General features: G+C 39.1%; 1 long non-coding RNA gene across 3 annotated transcripts in view; it reads left to right on the top strand.

Annotated features, from left to right (window-relative positions):
- The window catches only part of LOC128791853 (uncharacterized), a 56,148-nt gene that overhangs the window by 25,723 nt on the left and 11,041 nt on the right, over nucleotides 1–19,384 (top strand). For 2 of the 3 annotated variants that reach the window (XR_008432185.1, XR_008432187.1), the window contains 2 exons: nucleotides 8,349–8,472; nucleotides 10,138–10,239. This is a non-coding gene — a long non-coding RNA (uncharacterized LOC128791853). Of the gene's footprint in view, nucleotides 1–8,348; nucleotides 8,473–10,137; nucleotides 10,240–10,341; nucleotides 10,419–19,384 lie in introns of those variants that run through there. The other variant, XR_008432186.1, reaches the window with a different exon arrangement.

The following is a 19,384-nucleotide window of genomic DNA, read 5'->3' as shown; positions in this document are numbered from 1 at the left end:
GTCCTAAAAGCAGGTGACTACTGTGCAAGTACAGTGTCATATGAAGGCAGGCAGTTTTTATCAGGAACTCCCAAGCAGAAATTTATTTGTCCTTTTCTATGTGTCATGACTAAAGCAGACACAAAAATCCATTTTCTGTAAAAGAGAGAACATTGTACACAAGGTGCTCCGGGGCTGGGTGGGTTTGGATGCCCACTGTAATAGCAGAGGAAAATAAGTCCAGTCTTTGCTGCTGAAGAGTAACCTTCTGTAGCACACATGGGCTAGTAGAGACTTCTGTGGTCGTAGTACTTGAAGGATGCTTTAAGTTCTAAACAAAGATGTTTGTAAGTGTTTTTCTCCACTTCTTGTGATTGGTTGTGGCAAAATATAGTACCCATCTCTTCTTCCATTTCTAGTGTGTTTAATGCCTCTGCAATGATGTTGTATGAATAATATTGCTTTTTAAACTTCCATGCTGTTGCTGAGTGTCAATAATACTCATTACAGAGTTTGAGCTTTTTATTGCTTTTAGTTATTATTATCTATTTAATTCTAAATGCAGTATTACATATTTCATTTTGCAAATGAGAAGTACCTATCAAACATCACTGTTTATACTGGCAAGCTTATGAAATATACTATTCAAGCAAAATACAATGTTTTTTAAAATTTGAGATGTCACAGTAGTGCACATGCTAATGTGGGCATACAGTGCAACTGCATATATCCCCAAATACTTGCATTTTCATCAGGTCACCCTAAGCTACATGAGGAAATGGGCTGTTAGCCAGTATAACAGACAGACCACAAATATGAAGCATCTGGACACCCAAGCAAGGCAGCACAGCTACGTTATGCCATCAGAGGTCATGACACTTGTACAGAAATAGAAGAGCTGGTGGCTTGGAAGCAAGAGGCAGAAGGTTTGAGCTGATTAGGGATACCCTGCCCATGCCAGTTCTTCATCTTGCCTTCAGTCAATCATTATGGCAGAGCAGGCATGATGCTTATCCTGTGTAGAAAAACAGGCTATTTCTTAGAACAAGGCATGGAGAGAAATGGAAAAATGTTGAGGTACATTGCATAGGTAACTTACTCCAAGGAAAGGAGAGGGTAATTCTTTCAGTGTCTCAAATCGAAGACTGAACTCTGGGGAAGTCTCTGAAATGCTCTGAACGCCTACACTGGGGCATCAAGCAAACCCTCTACATCAGCATTAGAGAGTGCTGATGAACACCTCACTCCTGGTGTCCAGCACAGCAGTCTCCAGCTCACATTGCAAAGATCTACAAGTTCCGTTGTTTACTCTCCTGACCCAAGCCCATGAATGCACAGAAATATTTTTCATATCTTGTTTACTTTATTCCAGACTCTACTTAGTGCAAAACTCTGAAAACATGGTTTTGTGGACAACCAATGAGATGCTTTATTATGGTGCAGTTTCAGAGTCAAGAATCAAAGGATTTTTGGTGTAACCCTGCCTAGGAAAAGTTGTAATACAACTGGGAAATGTTCATGTTTTGTAAACATGAATTACAGAAACCAGAACCACTACATTAAGTTTGAGGCCATCTGAATGAATCTAGACATACTGGCATTTTAAATAGTAACCAAACACAAACTTGGTTTTAGTTGTTCAGGTTCCTTTTTCTTTTTTTAAATCTTTGTAATTCCTAGAAAACAATGCAGCCAGGGGAAGGATGGCATGGAAGTAGTGGTTCATTTGCTCAATGCTACACTGGAGTGTTCTGTCTTTTCTAGTGAAGGAAAGGCTTTTCTGGAACTCTTTTTCCCCCACTCCAGTAGTAATGTTTCAACTGAATTACCATACATGTTAATTTTCAGTAGTCATCAGGCCCAGGCAGGAATGTGTCTTGCATTTTCCCACTGCTAAAATTTTAGAACTAAAACTCTTCCATGTTTTAGCTACACTATCAAAGTATATTTGTAGTGTATCAAATTTCAGATCTATCAAAGTGTCAGCCATTTAATTATGACTAGTTCTGATTTATTAATTGTTATTGTAAATGTTTTGTCTTCCATTAACTTTCCTCTGCCCTGAAGACAACAGGCTCCAGATAGCAAGGTGTTGGCTGTGTGATAGATGTACAGTCTGTTCAGGTGTCTCTTTTTCCCTCATAAAGAGAATCTTTCTGCTGATTTAGGCCTTGGATGTTCTCTGCTGATGACTGGGATAGTTTTGAACACACCAGGAAGGCAGTGGCCAGAGCGATGATTTTGCTTTAATGATGTATTTCTCAAAAGCCAACCAAATGCCATAGTGATGGACAGCTTTGAAATACATACTTAGCTTATAAACTTTAAATTAAGAGCCGGTCTATTGTGCCAGAGCAAGAAAAAAAGCTTTAGAAATCAATTGTAACAAAGCAAAAGGTTTGATTTATTGGTCTTTCTCACTTTTGCATCTCACATGTTGTTCCTAGTGACCACACTGTAACAGAATATAACATTCTTTTTTTTATTATTAATTTGTTTTTTCTTGAACTATAATGTTCTTTATAGAACCCTGACTGTATTATTTTCCTAACCTTTTTCACTAGTGTAATTTCTCTTTGCATAGTGTTTCATTTTGCTATTTGCATCAGAAGTGCAACTCTTGTGTTAGTTACTGATGCAGGCCACAGCACTGCTTCTTGTTTCCATCTCACAACCAACTGAAGAGAAATAAAAGGAGAATAGGCAGGACACAGACCAGCCAAAATTTCTTACATTTCTATTCAAAGTCGTATTTGGAATCTTTATTGTGATGAGCACTGCTGAAATTAGGTGGGTTTACTGTGGTGATGGGGAACTGGCATTATTCTGTTGCACTTGGTTGCCATAAATTGTAGCTTTTTATAACACAACACCTTTGCAAATTGTACTGGTAATGCTGCTGGGCTGTCAGGGGCACTTTGCAAAGAGCATCTGCTGCAGTCTCAACAGGATGTAACACATGCATGTGGCCTTGTGATCTGTATCTAGCAGTTTTTAGCAACCTACCTGACTACATTTTGCTCTGTAGGAATAGGAATGCATGTTTAAATATACATATTTTAAAATTAATGGTAATGTTTTTGCTTGCTCTTGATGATTTAGGTATTTTCTGCACTTTAAAATTTCAAACTATTGTCTAGCAGGTAACAATAGCAGTGAAATACAGCATTTTTAGAGCACACATTACAAGGCACAGAATTCCAGCCTGGAACATCTGGCTGATAAATTTTATTGTACACTAATCAGCATGTCATGGTGGTCAATGGCAAGTGCTAGGCAACTCTAAAGCAAATACATCACTATTTCTGTCTCTCCAGCCAGAGCCCTATCTGTACAGTAATTTGCTTAGCACCCAGTAAGCTGTAATTTCCTAGTTATCTGGAGAAAGATACAATTACCAATAGGGAGAATGGTTCTGAGTGGAGAAATCTGAGTGTGCTTGGACATTGTATGCAGAAAAATTTCAAAATAATGTTCATTGTTTGGGAAATACATTTTTTCTTTACTAGGAGATACTGTTTTTCACATTGATGAGACAGCACAATAACTCTTAAGAAGTGGCATTGCCTTCCAGATCCTCCGAATCAAGTTGTGATGTGATTATTGTCTGATTAGAGGCTTGGTGCTTGTAGAAGGTGCTCTACTTGCATTTCATACAGGAAGGCAAGCATCAGACAAATCAGTGTGTGTGGCACTTGCACATGAGAGATGTGAGAGATGTGCCTGTACACAGATGTCAGATTAAAGTGCATGGATAGGATCAGTAAAGGTAACAAAAAAAAAAAAAAAAGGAAAACAAAACAACTAGCAGTGAAACAGAGCTGCAGTTTATTGTTTTTCTTTGTGATTTTTGTTGCTCACTAATGGCTAAAGATTTCTTGCTGTGTGAGGTGTTAGTCCTGGCAAAAAGAATAGAGTTGATATAGCTCTTTAGTTGTTGGGTGCTCTTATAGTACTGATGCACCTTATGAACTGTAGAATATAATGTTTCAAGTCTGGTTGTAGGAAAAATTCAGAGTTCTATTTGTCAGCTCTGATTTGATATATTGTCTGGTAATGGGCCATTGTGTTTTTCAGCCACTCAGCAGTGCAGTGCTAATTCTGGATGACTGATGAGCAATGCTAGCTCATCTAGCTAAGTTTACAATGACTTTATGCTGAGCTGGGGCTTTCTAGGCACCAGCAGAACCCCTTTTTTTGCTGCCTTGTGTACATGCTGCTAGGCAGCAGCTGCACCAAATTTCATATCTAAAGCTCTCCTGACTGAAGCACAAGTGAGGAGTAGAAATTCTGTGCATGAAGGAAGGAATGTTGCCTTCCTTTTGAAAAACTTTACTGCCTCCTTCAATGACCAATCAGATAAACTTGGTTTTCTGTTGGTTCTGAAAATTGCTGCAAATGCTTCTGTTCTGTGGATCTATCCTGTTGATAAGGCACAGGCTTGTAAGGAAGTGACTAAGCCATATGGTGGCTGGGTGATTGCTGTGGTTCTGGGTGTATGGGAATTTACAGAAGTGCAGCACACAGCTGAGCCCCTTGTGGCTGGGGCTTAAAGTCAAGGGTAATATATGTCAGTCTGCTGAAGGAAGTGGAATGAAGGCATGTTCATGAGATATACTGTGTTTCTAAAAAGGAATCATAATTGACATTTTGTCTAGCCTTGCCTTCAGTTGCCTTCCTTTTGAAATCTTTCTGTCATAATGAATGGAGGCTCCCAATAAAATCCCCTCCCTAACTGTTGACTCATGTGGATTTATTTTTGATTTTCTGAATTTTTGCTTATGCTGCCTTAAGCCTGAATCCATGAGCAATAGCTACACCATGCCAATGGAGGACAGAAAATTAATGCACTTCAATAGAAAAGAATACTACCCCTATAAGAATTTTCTTATTTAAAGTTTGAGTCACACCACATTGACAAATTTACTTGTCCATCTCAGTGATTCAGCTGCTATTATGTCTGATTTTGAGTGTGCATGTGTTGCAATGTCTAATTTAGGGAGGGAAAAAATCATTACATTCACTTACGCGTAGAAAATTATTTATGAAGTAATGATACTATGGAGCCTAATTTGAGCTTTCAGGAACACTGATTTCAAGGACAACAAACATTTGCAAATGTAGTTAATAAAAATTATTTGGAAACATAGATGACAATGAGACAAAGAAGCAGTATAAAATTTACTCCAAATCAAATTCTACCTCTGAATTTGCTAAGACTCTTCTTAATCTATATCCATGATGTTGTCTCTCTCCTAGGGATCTTCAGCAATCCCAAGGGATTACTTCAGGGTGAGCTAAAAATGTTCTTGCATTATTTACCAATGACTCATTTATAACCATCTGCCACTCCTCTTCCTTGAGTAAATATTGGTAAATGTTATTGCTGCAAAAACAACAGTCAGCTTTACATCACAACTTTCTCAGATACTGGCACAATGGCTGTGCCAGGATAAGGCAAAGTGCTTTTGTGAAAGCTGTAAAAACCATCTGGGGCTTTCTCACATAATGCTGGTCAGAGTAACCCTAAAACTGTGCCATCTGATGAGGGGAAAATCTTGGCTGAGGTCAGGAAATCACAAAGAATCTATTCCTCACTTGTTGCAGTTGTGCCAGAGGACTTGATCTGTTTTACCTTGGCAAGTTTTGTGGCTGGAAGAATAGAGCACAGACAGATGATGGTTCTGTGGAATCCATTTGGGTTCTCATCTCTCAGAGAAGTTTTTGGAGGCTAATGATGCCGAGTATTCTTGCTTTCTTCTGCAGGGCCATGAACAGGGAAAGACCCCTCATGTACATTACTTTCATGCTGTGAGATGCAGTTGCATTTAATTTCTATGTTTTCAGCTTCTACTTCATTTTCATTTTAGAATTGTGAAATTCTCTGTGATCTGATGCTGTATATAAATTACTCAAAAATTGGCATCTTGGTATAAAACAGGAAACAGTCCTTTTTTCTAGTTCTAAGAATTTGCCTGTTTTTTTCCAAAAATGACTAGAATATTTTTGCTGCATTCTTACTCAATGATCTAAAATTATATCGTCATTGATTTGACACTTACCAGCTTTCCCAAATAAGATATTACAGATCCTTAATGGATGTACTTTTTTGTCTTAGTAGCGGACTGGCTGCTGCTGTTTGCTTTCAAGGTAACCTTTCATGTTTGTTACATTTTTAGAATACTTTGACTGTGTGCCCAAAACCACCAAAGACATTAATCCTGCCCCATTCAACTGAAAAGGCTATTTCAGCCACTCTCATGAGCAAGTGATGTTGTTGTAAGAGGAAGATTTGTCTAAATGGTTTTTTTCTCTCTAAACTGGTACTTATTTAATGCACACCAAAACCTGTGCCTTGATGTATGGAGGTGCCCTGCTAAACCTGGGCAATTTAGCTTGGCTGCTGGAAGCAGTGCAGTTGTATGCGTGTGTGTGTCTTCACGCTGGCTAAAATTCTCAGCTTTCTGTTCAGCCTGGTCATTCTGAATAGAGTGTCAGTCAAGTGAAATGCTGCCTAGCCAAAAAGAGGAAAGAAAATACATTATTCTTTCATATTTTCATATGTTGTCCTGGTAGATTCTGGTGATTAGGTATTGAGTCCTTCCAAGCTGGTTTTTCAATGAAGAAGAAATCGCTGATGTGGAAGTCTACTACATCCTCCTTGCTACCTACAAGCCTAGAAAATAAGCTTTTCTTCTAAGACTTAAAACTTGTTTCTACAGAAAAAATATTCTTTGAAGACAGTGGTAGTATGGCTGGGTAATATGTAGACCTAGTTTGTGGAAATTAGTTCTTCAGTACAATTACTGGTTAATGTGAAAATTCTTAGAAATAGGCAGGGGATATTTAAAGATTGAATTATAGCCTACTGGTTGGCTCCAGCTTGAAAAGTAGGGCTACAGACATGGTGTGTGAAAAAGCCCATTTAAAACCATGCTCTACCATATTTAGAATTGTGTAGGATGAAAATTCACAGTAAATATTCATAATCTATATTCAAATATTAGAGCAGGAATTTAGATTGTCCTGAATTCTTGTGTTGTTACAAAAGTATGGAAATTATTTTCCTGCTTTCATTGCAGAGGAAAAATAACACTAATTTTGGGAAGTTGAAAGATTCTGCAAGGCAGAATTAAATATGCTGGTCTAGTTCTGTGGTTTTTTTATTTTGGTCAGCATGTGAAAGTGAAATGCAAGCGTTAGAAATCTGAGCCACTCATATTTGTCTTCTATTTGCTTAGGCTTCCCTGTGGATGATCTTTAACATACACCACATCACAAATACAGTTATACAGGATTCAAATATGGTAATATTGTGTGCAAATCCCTCCTCTCCCCTTCCTCACCATCCTGTAAAATCATGGGCTTCTTTTGTGTGATCCATGGGTCATTTTAACTTATTTCTTTGTGTTGTTTAAGGAAACACCTGAGTCATTATTTTACTTTTTCTCTCTAGCCATGAGGAATACAATTTTTCTTGTGAGTGAAAGCTTAAATCCTTTGACTCTGGGCTTTGAGCTAAACAACAATTACCATTACAAGTTCTCATAGCTTTTCTTATTCCACTTTGGATGAATGGTATTATTTCTAATTAAAGACATCGTTAAATACCAGTGGTAATTTACAGAAAGCCTATTTAGCTTGTTCTGCAGTACAGAATTCTTGTTGACTAGGCTGTTTGTTTTAAATCAAGTCTTATCTCTGGCCATGAAAGAGATGCTGAGGTGAAGGAAGACAGAACATTGCAGGTTCAAAATGGGGACCTAATTTTATTTTCTATACTTGACACACAAGCACCAGGTGACAAACACAGTTGATTTAATTGGTGTGCCATGATCTTTCCCAGTATGATAATAAGTATTTAGCAGTTTGGTGACACTTATACAAAGTTATGTTAGGAAGGACTCTAAGGTTTCCTTTGTCAGGGTCAGGGATGCAGAAGCACCCTTTCACTTCTTTGTATACAGAGAATAGAAAAAAAAAATACCACATCAGCTGCACATCATCTTCTGGCATCACCATTTGCCTTCCTGTCATCATGTAGGTTTGCATCATAGCTGTTTCCCAAAGCTGTCATTATCCTAAGTCCACTGAGATCAATGTCTGCTGAAGGAAAGTGAAGACAGCTTTCACACTCACAGCTTGCTTTGATTATTGGTATAAAGTCTTGTCGTCTCTACAAAAGAATAACCACTCATTACATCTAAATACCTCATTCCTTTTGGTTTATATATGTTTTAGCTGGTTGTTTTTTTTTTTTAATTTAAAAAACGTTACTTATGGCTAACCATGAATGTCAGAATGTCTTTATGTTAATATCTATCTTCACAACCAATATGTCATTTTTAATGCATTGACTGCCCTTACAGATTCCAAATGAAGACTCATCACCTGCACATTTCCTTATTGTTGGAATTACCTGTTTTAGTGAGTTTTCTGTTTTCATACACCACTGAGCTTCATTTCCTTCTGAATATACAAGCAACCAGCCAGGTACAGAATACATGACATTGTAATATTGTTCACTTTGATTAGTAGTGAAGCTCTTGCAGAAAATTCAATCAAGGCATCAATTTTAGACTGTGATGATGATAATAAATTCCCTATTTAACAGAATTTATGCTTTCATGCTTTTTGGCATGACATTTTAATTAATCAGTATAAGTGCTAATGAAATAATTAAGTGGTTTGAACCATAGAAAATAATTGTCATCTGCAAAGTACTACATGAGAAACAATAGCAGGACTTACCAGATGGATGCATAAATTAATGTGGCTTCCCTGAGTTTTTGGTTTTCAGCTTTTTTTGTTTTTCTGTTTGTGCTAGGAATGTGTCACAAAATGAAGTAACGTACAGCGTGAAAGTCCAGTGCAGAAAGTTAATGCTTAAGTTGTGTAATTACAGTCAGTAAAGGATGTGATTTATAAGTATAATTAGTTCTTACTGAATAGTCTTCCACTATGCCTTGAAATGGGAGTCTAGTTAAAATGGGAATACAGATGAGAACCTACACAAGGTGTAGCTTTTTGATTCAGTCATGGCTTTGGGAAACACAGGAGATGAGTTATGTAGCTTTTCATGATGTGCAGGGCTTCCAATCTCAGTCAGCCTCAGAAGCAAAGCTGGAGCCACAGGCATTCCTCCCTCAGTGTCTGAAAGCTGCAGTCAAGTTGGTGACTTGTTACCAGTCCCCACGAATCTGGCAAAGTTGGCTGTTTGCTTCTGGGAGTTTCCACTTGAGTGCAAGCACTGTCTAATTACACATGAAGAGATTTGTTGAATTATATTCCCTTTGCTCACTCGGTCGATGCTCCGAGCAGGAATCTTTTATAGATATTGAGGCTGACTCATGGGTTTCCAGCTGATGAGGGATTGTGAGGGTTGTGCATCTGGTGTGCTCAAGGTCATGTCATGGGTTCATGTGTTTGTGGGAAAGCGCAGAACTGCAAGCAGCTGCCCGGAAAATGTGCACTGCTGCCACGTCTTCTCCTTCTGAAACACCATGGGCAAGGCACAGCAGAGATCCAGAGGAGAATCCCAGCTCTGCAAATACATGGAATGCAGACAGAAGTGTGAAAATGCATAAGCTGAAGTCTGGTTGAGTGAGTCATCACTCAGAGCAATGAGACTTGTCAGGTCTAAGTGAGGAAAGGCCCAGAGGGGCTCTTCAGAGAAAGAACACTATTGCTACCACAGTTCAGTTCCTTGTCAGCCTCTTTCTTGCTAGAGCCGCAGCCTAGCCTTGAAACTATGACTTGCAAATATTTGTAAAAATGAACTACATAAGAAATTCATACTTGGGCATTTTGTTATATCTGAATCTTTTGACTGAGCATTGTCTTTGCAGGAGTTTGATTTTGCTGCAGTATATTTCTATTTCACAGCAAACTGGACTTTGGGGTAAAAATAAGTTGCCAGATTCTGCCTCTAGAATGAGTGCATCTTGAGGTAATGGCTGAATATTTGGGCTTGACCCTGAAGAATAATTTCAAGTCCTGCTGTTTTATTCATTGAGGCATAATCTGGACAAACAGGATTTGCAGAGGATTTTATTTTTTATTTCATGTGAGATTCTTCAGGATGTATTTTATATTTGGTAAAATAGTTGTTTGAAAAATGATGTGCAACATAAATACCATTTCTGAATTTGACTCCAGCTGAAGAAGACACATGCAGAGGAGATGGAAAAAAAAGCATGAGAAATCTGACCTTAACCTACTCTCTTGCTGGGTTCAGGCTTTTTACCTCAAGAGTTACCCGTAAGTAATAGAATTTTTAAAACTCACATTTTTTAAACGCTTAACTTAAAATCACCAGTGCATTTGAATAAACATGTTTAGCCATTTCTTTGCAACTTACAGCTGCCTGCCATGGTGTTTGGTTCCCCAACATTGCTGTTACAGCAATTGCTGGCTAATTTATTCTACACCTACCTGAGTCTTGTCAGTTCTGAGAAGTCAAGTAAGTCGACAGCTTAGTTTTTATTCCTTTCCTGTCACAGAGGCAGAGAAATAGCCCTGCTGCTGGGCTTGTTCAAAGATGAAATTGCTCTGGAGTCTCATTAATATAGTGAATCAATATGTTCTCCTGAACTGGCATGTTTTATGTACTTAGTCTCTCCTCCCTAGGAAGACACTATTATTTAGAAATCAAATCTATACAGCAAACTAAAATTAAGCAATTTCCCCCCTCTCTTTATATATTTTTCTAGCTAAAAAGTATTCTAAGTGGCATTCTAAATTATTCAAAACTCTCTAGTCTGTGGAATTTTCTATCTGATGGAAACAGCTGAAAAATAAAAACCACATGCTCCACTGGCTCTGCATACAAGAGTCTGCATTTTAATCCAGAGCTGCTGCATATGCTGTAGCATGTGCCTCTATCATTTGGTGTTGACATCTGCATTATGATGAGAGGAATTATTCAAAGCTAAGTTGCTCTTCTGGGTGGTAGTGTGAAACAATGAAAATGAGATTGCTAGAGGAGAAAATATATGCAACAGTTTGTATAGTTAGGGAAGAAAATTGGATTCATTTGCTGAAGCACTGCTTTCCTCTTTAGCAGACTTTAACCCCTTTAAAACAGCTAAAATAAAGCTGTGAAATGTTTCATGACAAAATTCAAATACTTTTTCAACTGATATAGTTGTAATATTTATGGACCTAATCAGAAAATGTCCTATAGGTAGGAAATTTGTTTAGACACACATCTACACTTCGTTGGAACAGTGGGAATAATTTGCATCAAAAAGTAAAATACAACCAAAGAATTACCACCTTTCCTTTTATTAAGCTGTGAATGCACTGATTTTCCTTTTTTTTGTTGTAAAATGAAAAGCCTTTCCTTCAGTGTGGATCTTTAGTGAACTGGGCCCATGCATTGTGAATATTCTGCCATATCCTGTATTGGTGAGCTTCATGGCACAAGCTCAGGATGTCCCTAAAATTTCTGTTCCTAAAATAATTTTCTTCCTTAGCTAACCCAGACAGTCTTGACTAATCGATACTGAAATACAGTACAGAAGTAGTGATTGGTTTCTATCAGTTTGTGCTGGTCTATACCTCTTTTAGAAGTAGAGTCCCAACATTCTTCAGCTATTTAGAAGGCCTAATGAAACTTTTGAAAAGTCATCCTTGTCCTGTACACTCCAGAGAGGTTATGGATTCCTTCCTATACTTAAAAATTATCTACAATAGCCATAAATTAAAGAGTTTCTCTGTAAATTTTGGTCAGAATTCCAGGTTTGCCCATCCCATCTCGCAAAATAAGATGTTTAGAGCATACCATTGTTTTATAACTCCTCAGCAGAGCAAAATTTCCAGCCATTCTTGAAAGGTTTATGGCAAAGTGTAGCTCTATCCTAATTGCTGCCTCTGAATCCCCTCTTCTTTTTCTTACATTGTCTGTCCAGTTATTTTACAAGGGACTTCAGTACGTCAGATCTGGGAGGTGACAGTGTTCCCATTTAATTCCTTTACTTCTTGAACTGTGTGCCAGACCAAACATTGGCATATGGACACATTTGAACTGGTTGCTAAATAAGCAATAGACACTTGCCTAACTCCTTGAGGGCTGTTTGCTTACCTGCCGTTTACTTCACTTATGTGTCTTCTAACTGGTTGCAGTAACATCTTTATGTGCGATTACCAGAGCTCATAAAATCCCTTATTGACCACAGAGATAATTTTAAAGAAACAATAAAGAACTGGAAATTCAGATTTAAGACCTGGGACAAACTGAATAATGGTTTTAAAGCTGGCTTTACTTTTATTAATATTAGATTTGTTAATGTTTTGAGTCTTCATTTATACAAACAAAACCCCCTGAATTTAGTTGTTTCTTTTCCAGCAAGAATGATGGGTCTTATCAATGTACATTTTCAACAGAAGAAATAAAGTAATTGTTACAATTATATGACTATTTGAGAAAGAATTATAATAAGTTATTGAGGGGGTGGAGGGAGAGGAGGGCTGAGCTGTAATAAAAAGAAAAGACAGTAAATAACCAGATTTTTTCAAGATCCTCTATTCATGCTGCGTAGCACCTTTTCTTCTAGTGGAATTTTGCAGCTTTCTTGCAAGGGGGAGCAGAAGGACAGGTGCTGATCTCTTCACTCTGGCTGCCAGTGATGAGACCCAAGGCAGTGGTATGAAATTGTGTCAGGAGAGGTTTGGGTTTGGTATTAAGGATAGGTTCTTCACCCAGAGGGTGATTGGAACAACTCCCCAGGGCAGTGGTCAGAACACCAAACCTGCCAAAGTTCAAGAAGTGCTTAGACAACATTTTCGGGCACATGGTGTGATTGTTGATGCTGTTCTGTGCAGGGCCAGGAGTTGGACTTTTATGATCCTTGTAGGTCCCTTGCAACTCAAGATATTCTATGATTCTATCATTATAGTAAGAAAATCTGTTCTATATATATTTGCATGATATGCTGTGGGAGGGGTTCCTGCTCTCCCTTGGGAGGCAGCAACAGTCTAGAAAAGGTTGCCAGTAACTGCTGCTCTCCACCCCAGCTGAGCTGTCCATCAATGTTTAGCATACACCCCAGTTCCAGAAAGTTCAGTTATTCTGTTATCCCCATTGGCTCCTGTTAGAATACCACTCCTCCTCTGTACCCCGATTAGTTCTCTGTATGTCACCCCACTCTGTCTCCCCCCCTTTACCCATTACCCATTGGTTGTTTTGTACCCTAACCACTCCTACTCCTTTGCCCTTAATACCCAGCCCTGCCTTCCCTCGGGGCTCCCGGGTTGGCTCCCTTCCAGAGAGCTTGTGTCCCTCGTCTCCTCCTCCTGTTCCTGCGCCTCTCCTACAATAAAGCCTCTAGGAATACAGCTACTCCGGAGCCCTCTCGTCCTTACGGTGGAGCTATCCGGGTTCCCGCCACATCCTCCCCGTGGACTGGTCATCCGAGGGTTTTCCCCTGGACTGGCTGGGCAGCCAGGTGAAGCCCGGAGGACTTGTAATTTAATACAATATGCCTTTTTATGTAAGGTGGACATACTTACCCAGTGAATAGAGAAATATTGCAACTTAAAACCTATTTTTAGAGATGGACAGGCACAGAAGCAGAAAGGGAACACACAAAAGTTACAAAAAGGTTTTGTGGTGAAGAGACCAGGACTAGACTCCAAAGAGTGCAGGAAATGCTCCCCAAGCTCTTGAAGTGTCTGTAACTACTCTTAGACTGAACATCTGATGTTGAGATTTGAGAACTGAATGTTTCGTAGCCGAAGAGTGATGTATCTGCACTGTGTTCCAAAAGATCTAAAGAAGTTATCAGCTATGTTCATGCTTTGAAAGGCCCAATAAGCCTTGGTGTCAGAGAATTAAAAAATCAGGAGCTGTCCATGATGAAAGACACTGCTAGAAGAATTGACTTATGCAAGCCAATAAGGGTGTTTGCACTAAGGTGCACAATTCTGTGTTCATACATATGCTAGAAGATACCAGTTCTCTGGACCGTGTTCATCCCAGAGACACACGTTAAGTATCTGCCATTGCTGTGGCTTTAAGAACCTTCCTGCAGATGCTGGAAGGCTGCCACACAGAGTGCAGCCCAGGCAGTAACAGTAGGAGCTGCTTCATTAGACTCCCTTCTTCAGCAGGGCCTGGGAATGATGGATGCTTAATTCCCATTTTTGCATGAGAGAGATCTTTCCTGTGTAATGCAATCTTGAATTAGGTAGCATATGTTAATAGGTCACATGAATCTTGTTGAGGAAATTTATTACTTTACGGTTAGCATTAATTTATTTCATAACTGAATGCTCTAGAAAGACTTCTATGCTGAATTGTCGTCACATTCTCAGGTAGAATTTATCCTTAAAAAAAAAAGCAAAGCTATTTACTTATGCTTGGCATTTAAATCACCAATTTTTGCAAAATATATCAATTCTAGAAATAATTTTTTAAATCACTGAAGATTTTGCAATTATTTACCTCTTCCTTTAACTTCTGAATCAATACTGGTTGCCACAGCTTGGTCTCATTTGCTGTCAAAATGCAGTACATCATATACCTGTAGCAGAAATAACTCTAAAAGGAATGGAGGATTTAGCATAGTTTTAGAACTTAAGTGATGCATAAAGAAGATCAATAGTAACCTAAAAACTGGGTAATTTTTTATGTGCTGTGCACTTGTAATAGTCTAACAGAGTAAGTAACGAAGCTATTTAAATGTTACAAAACCTGTTTCTAATGAGGGTGAGTAATTTGTGAGAAATGCAGAATATCTCAGCATTCTGACTGATGTCATGTTTGTTTGCCATCTGCAGAATGAGACGAAATAAGTATTCACTTTTGTTAATTTGCTTCTTTAAGCAATACTGAATTCTTTTCACGTGTAAAGAAGAAAATAATCTTTAAAGTAATCTTTAATTGAATGGTGAATTAGGATTCTTTATATTGACCATATACCTTATATTTCTTAAAAATATGTTAATTCGATAATTTAGAGCCTGAAAAAGTTTCTTAATCTTACAATTATCCAGTCATGGATGCTTTACTGGTTTCTGGTTTCCAAGGTTCAGAATGATAGTATTTGGGTCATGGGCTTCCTAAAATTTGGTAACGAGTGGTAACACAAATCAGACAACTGTAGCAAAGGGGCGTGCAGACTTATTTATTAAACACATTCAAGTGCTCTCTGGCTGGATGGTCTGTTAATCGTTGTGTTACACCTATTTTGATATTGTAATGCCATTTTTACTTTCAGAACGGGACAACTTCTTGAACAAATGGATAAGATTTGTCATTTTAGCTGTGCGTTGATGCCTGAATAGATCACAATAATTAGTCAGTGTAAGATCAGTTGGGTTCCGAAAATGTTGATGCAGCTTCTGATGGCAGCATGTTTTCAGAAATCACTTGACCATACTTTGCTTCCCTGCCTGAATGTGTCAGATGTGAAGACCATGAAAAGTAAATTGTAAACAAACTTTTGCCTATTATCTGAGTTTGTTTTCATGACCTTAAGAAGGCAGTTAAGGACTGAATAGAAACTTTGTGGGTGTTGTCTTGAAGTTAAAACTTGAAGTTAAAACGTCCAAAATCCAAGAGATTAAGCGAATTCAAAGCAAATTGCACTGTGTTGTTCTAACTCGGCAAAATACAGCAAAGTATTTGTCTCTGTTTGTGTGTAGCAAGTGACTGGAGTCACTTGTGTGTAGAAACGGTCTGGAGAAGAGTCAGCATCTCTCAGGCCAGAGCAGCGAATACTGAGACATGGCCACACGGCCTGAAATTAGTATTCCTATAACGATATGGGAATTACTACTTTCATAAGCGGGAGTTACAGCCTCGGACCACTGCGGGTGCCCGGGATGTCCCTTGGGGAAGGCACCATCCCCTGTCCACGGCATTTGTATGGCAACACACACGGCTGCCGCAGTCTGGGCCGCCTGGCTCTGTCTTCGCACGCCCCGCTGGTCGGGGGCTTCCTGCCTCTGCCATCCCGGCCCCGCCGTGCCCATCCCGCCATCCCGGCCCCGCCGTGCCCATCCCAACGTGCCCATCCCGCCATCCCGGCCCATCCCGCTGTGCCCATCCCGCCATCCCGGCCCCGCCGTGCCCATCCCACTGTGCCCATCCCACCGTGCCCATCCCGCCGTGCCCATCCCGCCGTGTCCGTCCCGCGGTCCCGGCTCCGCCGCCGCGAGGCGCGGGCGCCCCCAGCGGCGCCGGCAGCGTGGAGGCAGCGGGAGATGCTCTCAAGCGGCAGCAGTTGGCGGGCACGTTTTAATGATCCAGAGCTTTAGAGCGGCTCAGGGAGGATCACTGTCAGCGCTCCCTCTCAACACAATTATAACTGCTACTCTTCTTAGGTAAGATTTAGTGTTGCCGCGTTTGCTTGTGCTTTGTGTGCCAGTTTATCTTTGGCTGTGCTATTTCAGTCGAGCTCATGCTTTGGTGGAGGAAAATGGTTATGTGGTGAAGTACGCTTTTGCAGGTTCTTAAACACTTTTCCCGCTGTTTCCATGCCTTCCACGCCTTCCTGTGAACGTGACATGAAATAATTGCTTTTATTTTGTTTGGTTTGGTTTTTTTGTTGGGTTTTTGTTTGTTTGTTTGTTTTGGGTTTAGGTTTTTGTTTGTTTTATTTATTTATGTTTTGTTCACGAAGTAACTGTCTTTGTTGTGGCAAGGGGTTCTCATAAGGACAGCGTTCTGGCCATTCTGCTGCTGTAAAGGTGCTAGCATTACCTGAAGTCTAGATAGATCAGGAAAATGCAGGATTATAAATGTCAGTGAGGAATCACAGACTTGTCTGGAATGATCATAGATAGAAGTGATGAGTTATATACTTAAATGGCTGACTAACTACTGTTTGTCCTATACTTACCTTTTTATAAGTACTGAGGTGGAAGGGGGGCAAAGGTTGTGCTATAAATAAAACCACTTCACTGTGATTTACGTGCTCAAGGGATTGCCTGTGCATTGGCTGCGAGAGACAGCGTCTCTTTTTCCGAGGCTGCTCCCCCATCTAGCGGCAGGTCTGTACCCTGGCTGCCGGGACAGGGATGGAGATGCTCGCGCCTCACTGCCCACCTTAGGCACCTAACAAGTTGGAGTCTATCTAGACCAATCAATAAAAGACATACTTAATTTTTCTGCAGATTTTCATAAAACCTTTAATAGAGTTGGGTTTAAATCAGGGAAACTGCCTTGTCTGCTGGGAGCTTTGTAGGCGTGAGATTATTTCATGTAAAATGAGAGCTGAGGCTGGACCAAACACAGTACTAAATCTGGAGATAAGAATTCAATCACTCTTGTAGATCATTCAGTATTATAGGTATGCTTGTCAGTGCTATATTTACCTTCCTCCTTTAAAACATTATTTTTCTAATAGCTCATAAGTCTCCAAATTGATTACCTGTATCTTTGAGCTAAAGACCTTTTCATTTATTTTCTGTAAAGCTTAATGTACAAACCCTGTCTTGATGTATCTTTTTTTCCATACCAAGATTCTGTTACTAAAAATACAACGCTAAAAGCTCTGTTTGGCAGTGGGTTTGTTATTAATAAAAATTAGCCATTGGCTCCTGTGCAGTGATACCAATAACATGGTTGGGTTACTGGTAACCTTCTATGAGGGAAAGCTCCTACAGAAATGCTCTTTGCCATTGGAAGAGCCTGGAGACTGTAATGTTAATGGTAGTGTCCAGGCAAGTTTAACAGATACCGGACAAAGAAAATCCAATAATTAGATAGCATCTAATCTTGATTGTCCCTATAGAAACTAGTATATACCAGTAGATACACCTATTTTCTCGTTCAGGTTGAATGCAGGAGCTCAGATGCTGGAGACTTGTGGGATTCTTTGGGATTAAGTCAGTAAAATACATTACATATATATAAAAACTTCAGCCCTTGACATGAATGTTTAGTAGGAAAAAGCATAGCAGAAAATCTCTGGTACTTGTGAAATTTGAACCTTGTTTCCACAGTCTTTGTAGCTGGGAAATTGTCCCATCAGGCAAAGATAATTAAGTTATTTAAACTAATGTAGTGAAAACTATAATATTTCATTGTACCTGTGTACTTGTCTCATTATTTATACTGACACAAAGTCTGTCAGTGTAAGTGCCAGCACAGGTATATATAGCCTGGCTCTGGTGCCTGGAGTATTATCATTGAGATTCTGTATCTGGTTCCAGAGAGTTCTTTACACATTGCTGTCTCCTGGCATTTTCAATATATTAATAATGCATATTTTTATTATTATTGCAGGTTTGTTGATATAAAAGACTGCTGGCATAGATCACAGTCAGGTGACAAACTTTGTTTTTAAGCTTTGCAGTTCAAAGCACTCATAAACTTGGGAGGCTGAAATCCACTGTTTCTTTATCGTCTTCCACCACTTATCATCTTATATGTGTGACAGCTCTGTTGCCTCTGAACAGTTAATATTTTTCCTGGCCATATGATTGCTTTCATGCTTGACGAGGACATATGTGTATTTTATGTCTAGAATAGGACTGTAAAAATAAGACTTGTTCCAAATTTTTAAGAGTAAAGTTTGTGGCTGGTATAATTTTCCCTGTGAATGTTTTAAAATCCCGTTAATTTAGTTTTAAGGCTGAGTCAAGTTGACCATCAGAAAACATTTCTGTGGCCTGGTTTCAGCTACAGAATGTAAAAAAATTCTGATTTGTCTCTCCAGGTAATAAACACCAAATTTCTTGGTGCTGTGTGTATTAAAACAAGCCCATTGTAAATAGAGGATACAGTTAATGTAAGACAGAGTGTTCTTAGAGGACAAAAGATTTAATACGTAAGATAAACAACCTAATTGCAGTTATTTTAGATGGAACTGGCTTGTTTTGGAAAAATATTTCTAATTTATCTGTGTATGTCTAATTTGAAATTAAATTAGGAATTGCTTGTTCTTTAAGAGGATACATAAAATGTGATGTCTTTAATCAAATACACTGATCCCAAATGCAAGGTGTCTAAGGAAAATAATTTCTGAGATAAATCAATTCAGTTTTGAATGGCAGCTATTTAAAACCCCTTGCTGTTCTGCAATGTTGGCTCAGGTACAGTCTAGCAAGTTCTAGAGCAAAATTTGACTGAGGTGGTCACAGGCAACAGTTTAAGGCAGTCCTTCATGTGGCTGGGGCTGCTGTTAACATAGCACGTAAGCATATTTAAAAATAAAAATATTATCCAACCACACAAATTTGCAATGTGTCAGACTTTGCAGGTGCGTGTGAAGATGAAGGAGTTGGAACATTAGTGAAGATTTTTTTATCATGGGTGCTAACATGCTGTAGTAATGCCAAGTACATGCTGTGATCTTCATGGAACAGCTGCAATTTCAACAGCTGTAGTGATGTTCTGGTTTATGTCACTTGGGCATGCATTGTTTTAACTTAGGCTAAAGTTTTGTGCCACAAG

Source organism: Vidua chalybeata, chromosome 8 (genome assembly GCF_026979565.1).
Source record: "Vidua chalybeata isolate OUT-0048 chromosome 8, bVidCha1 merged haplotype, whole genome shotgun sequence".
Classification (NCBI taxonomy): Eukaryota; Metazoa; Chordata; class Aves; order Passeriformes; family Viduidae; genus Vidua; species Vidua chalybeata.
This window is presented reverse-complemented; position numbering and strand designations above follow the sequence as displayed.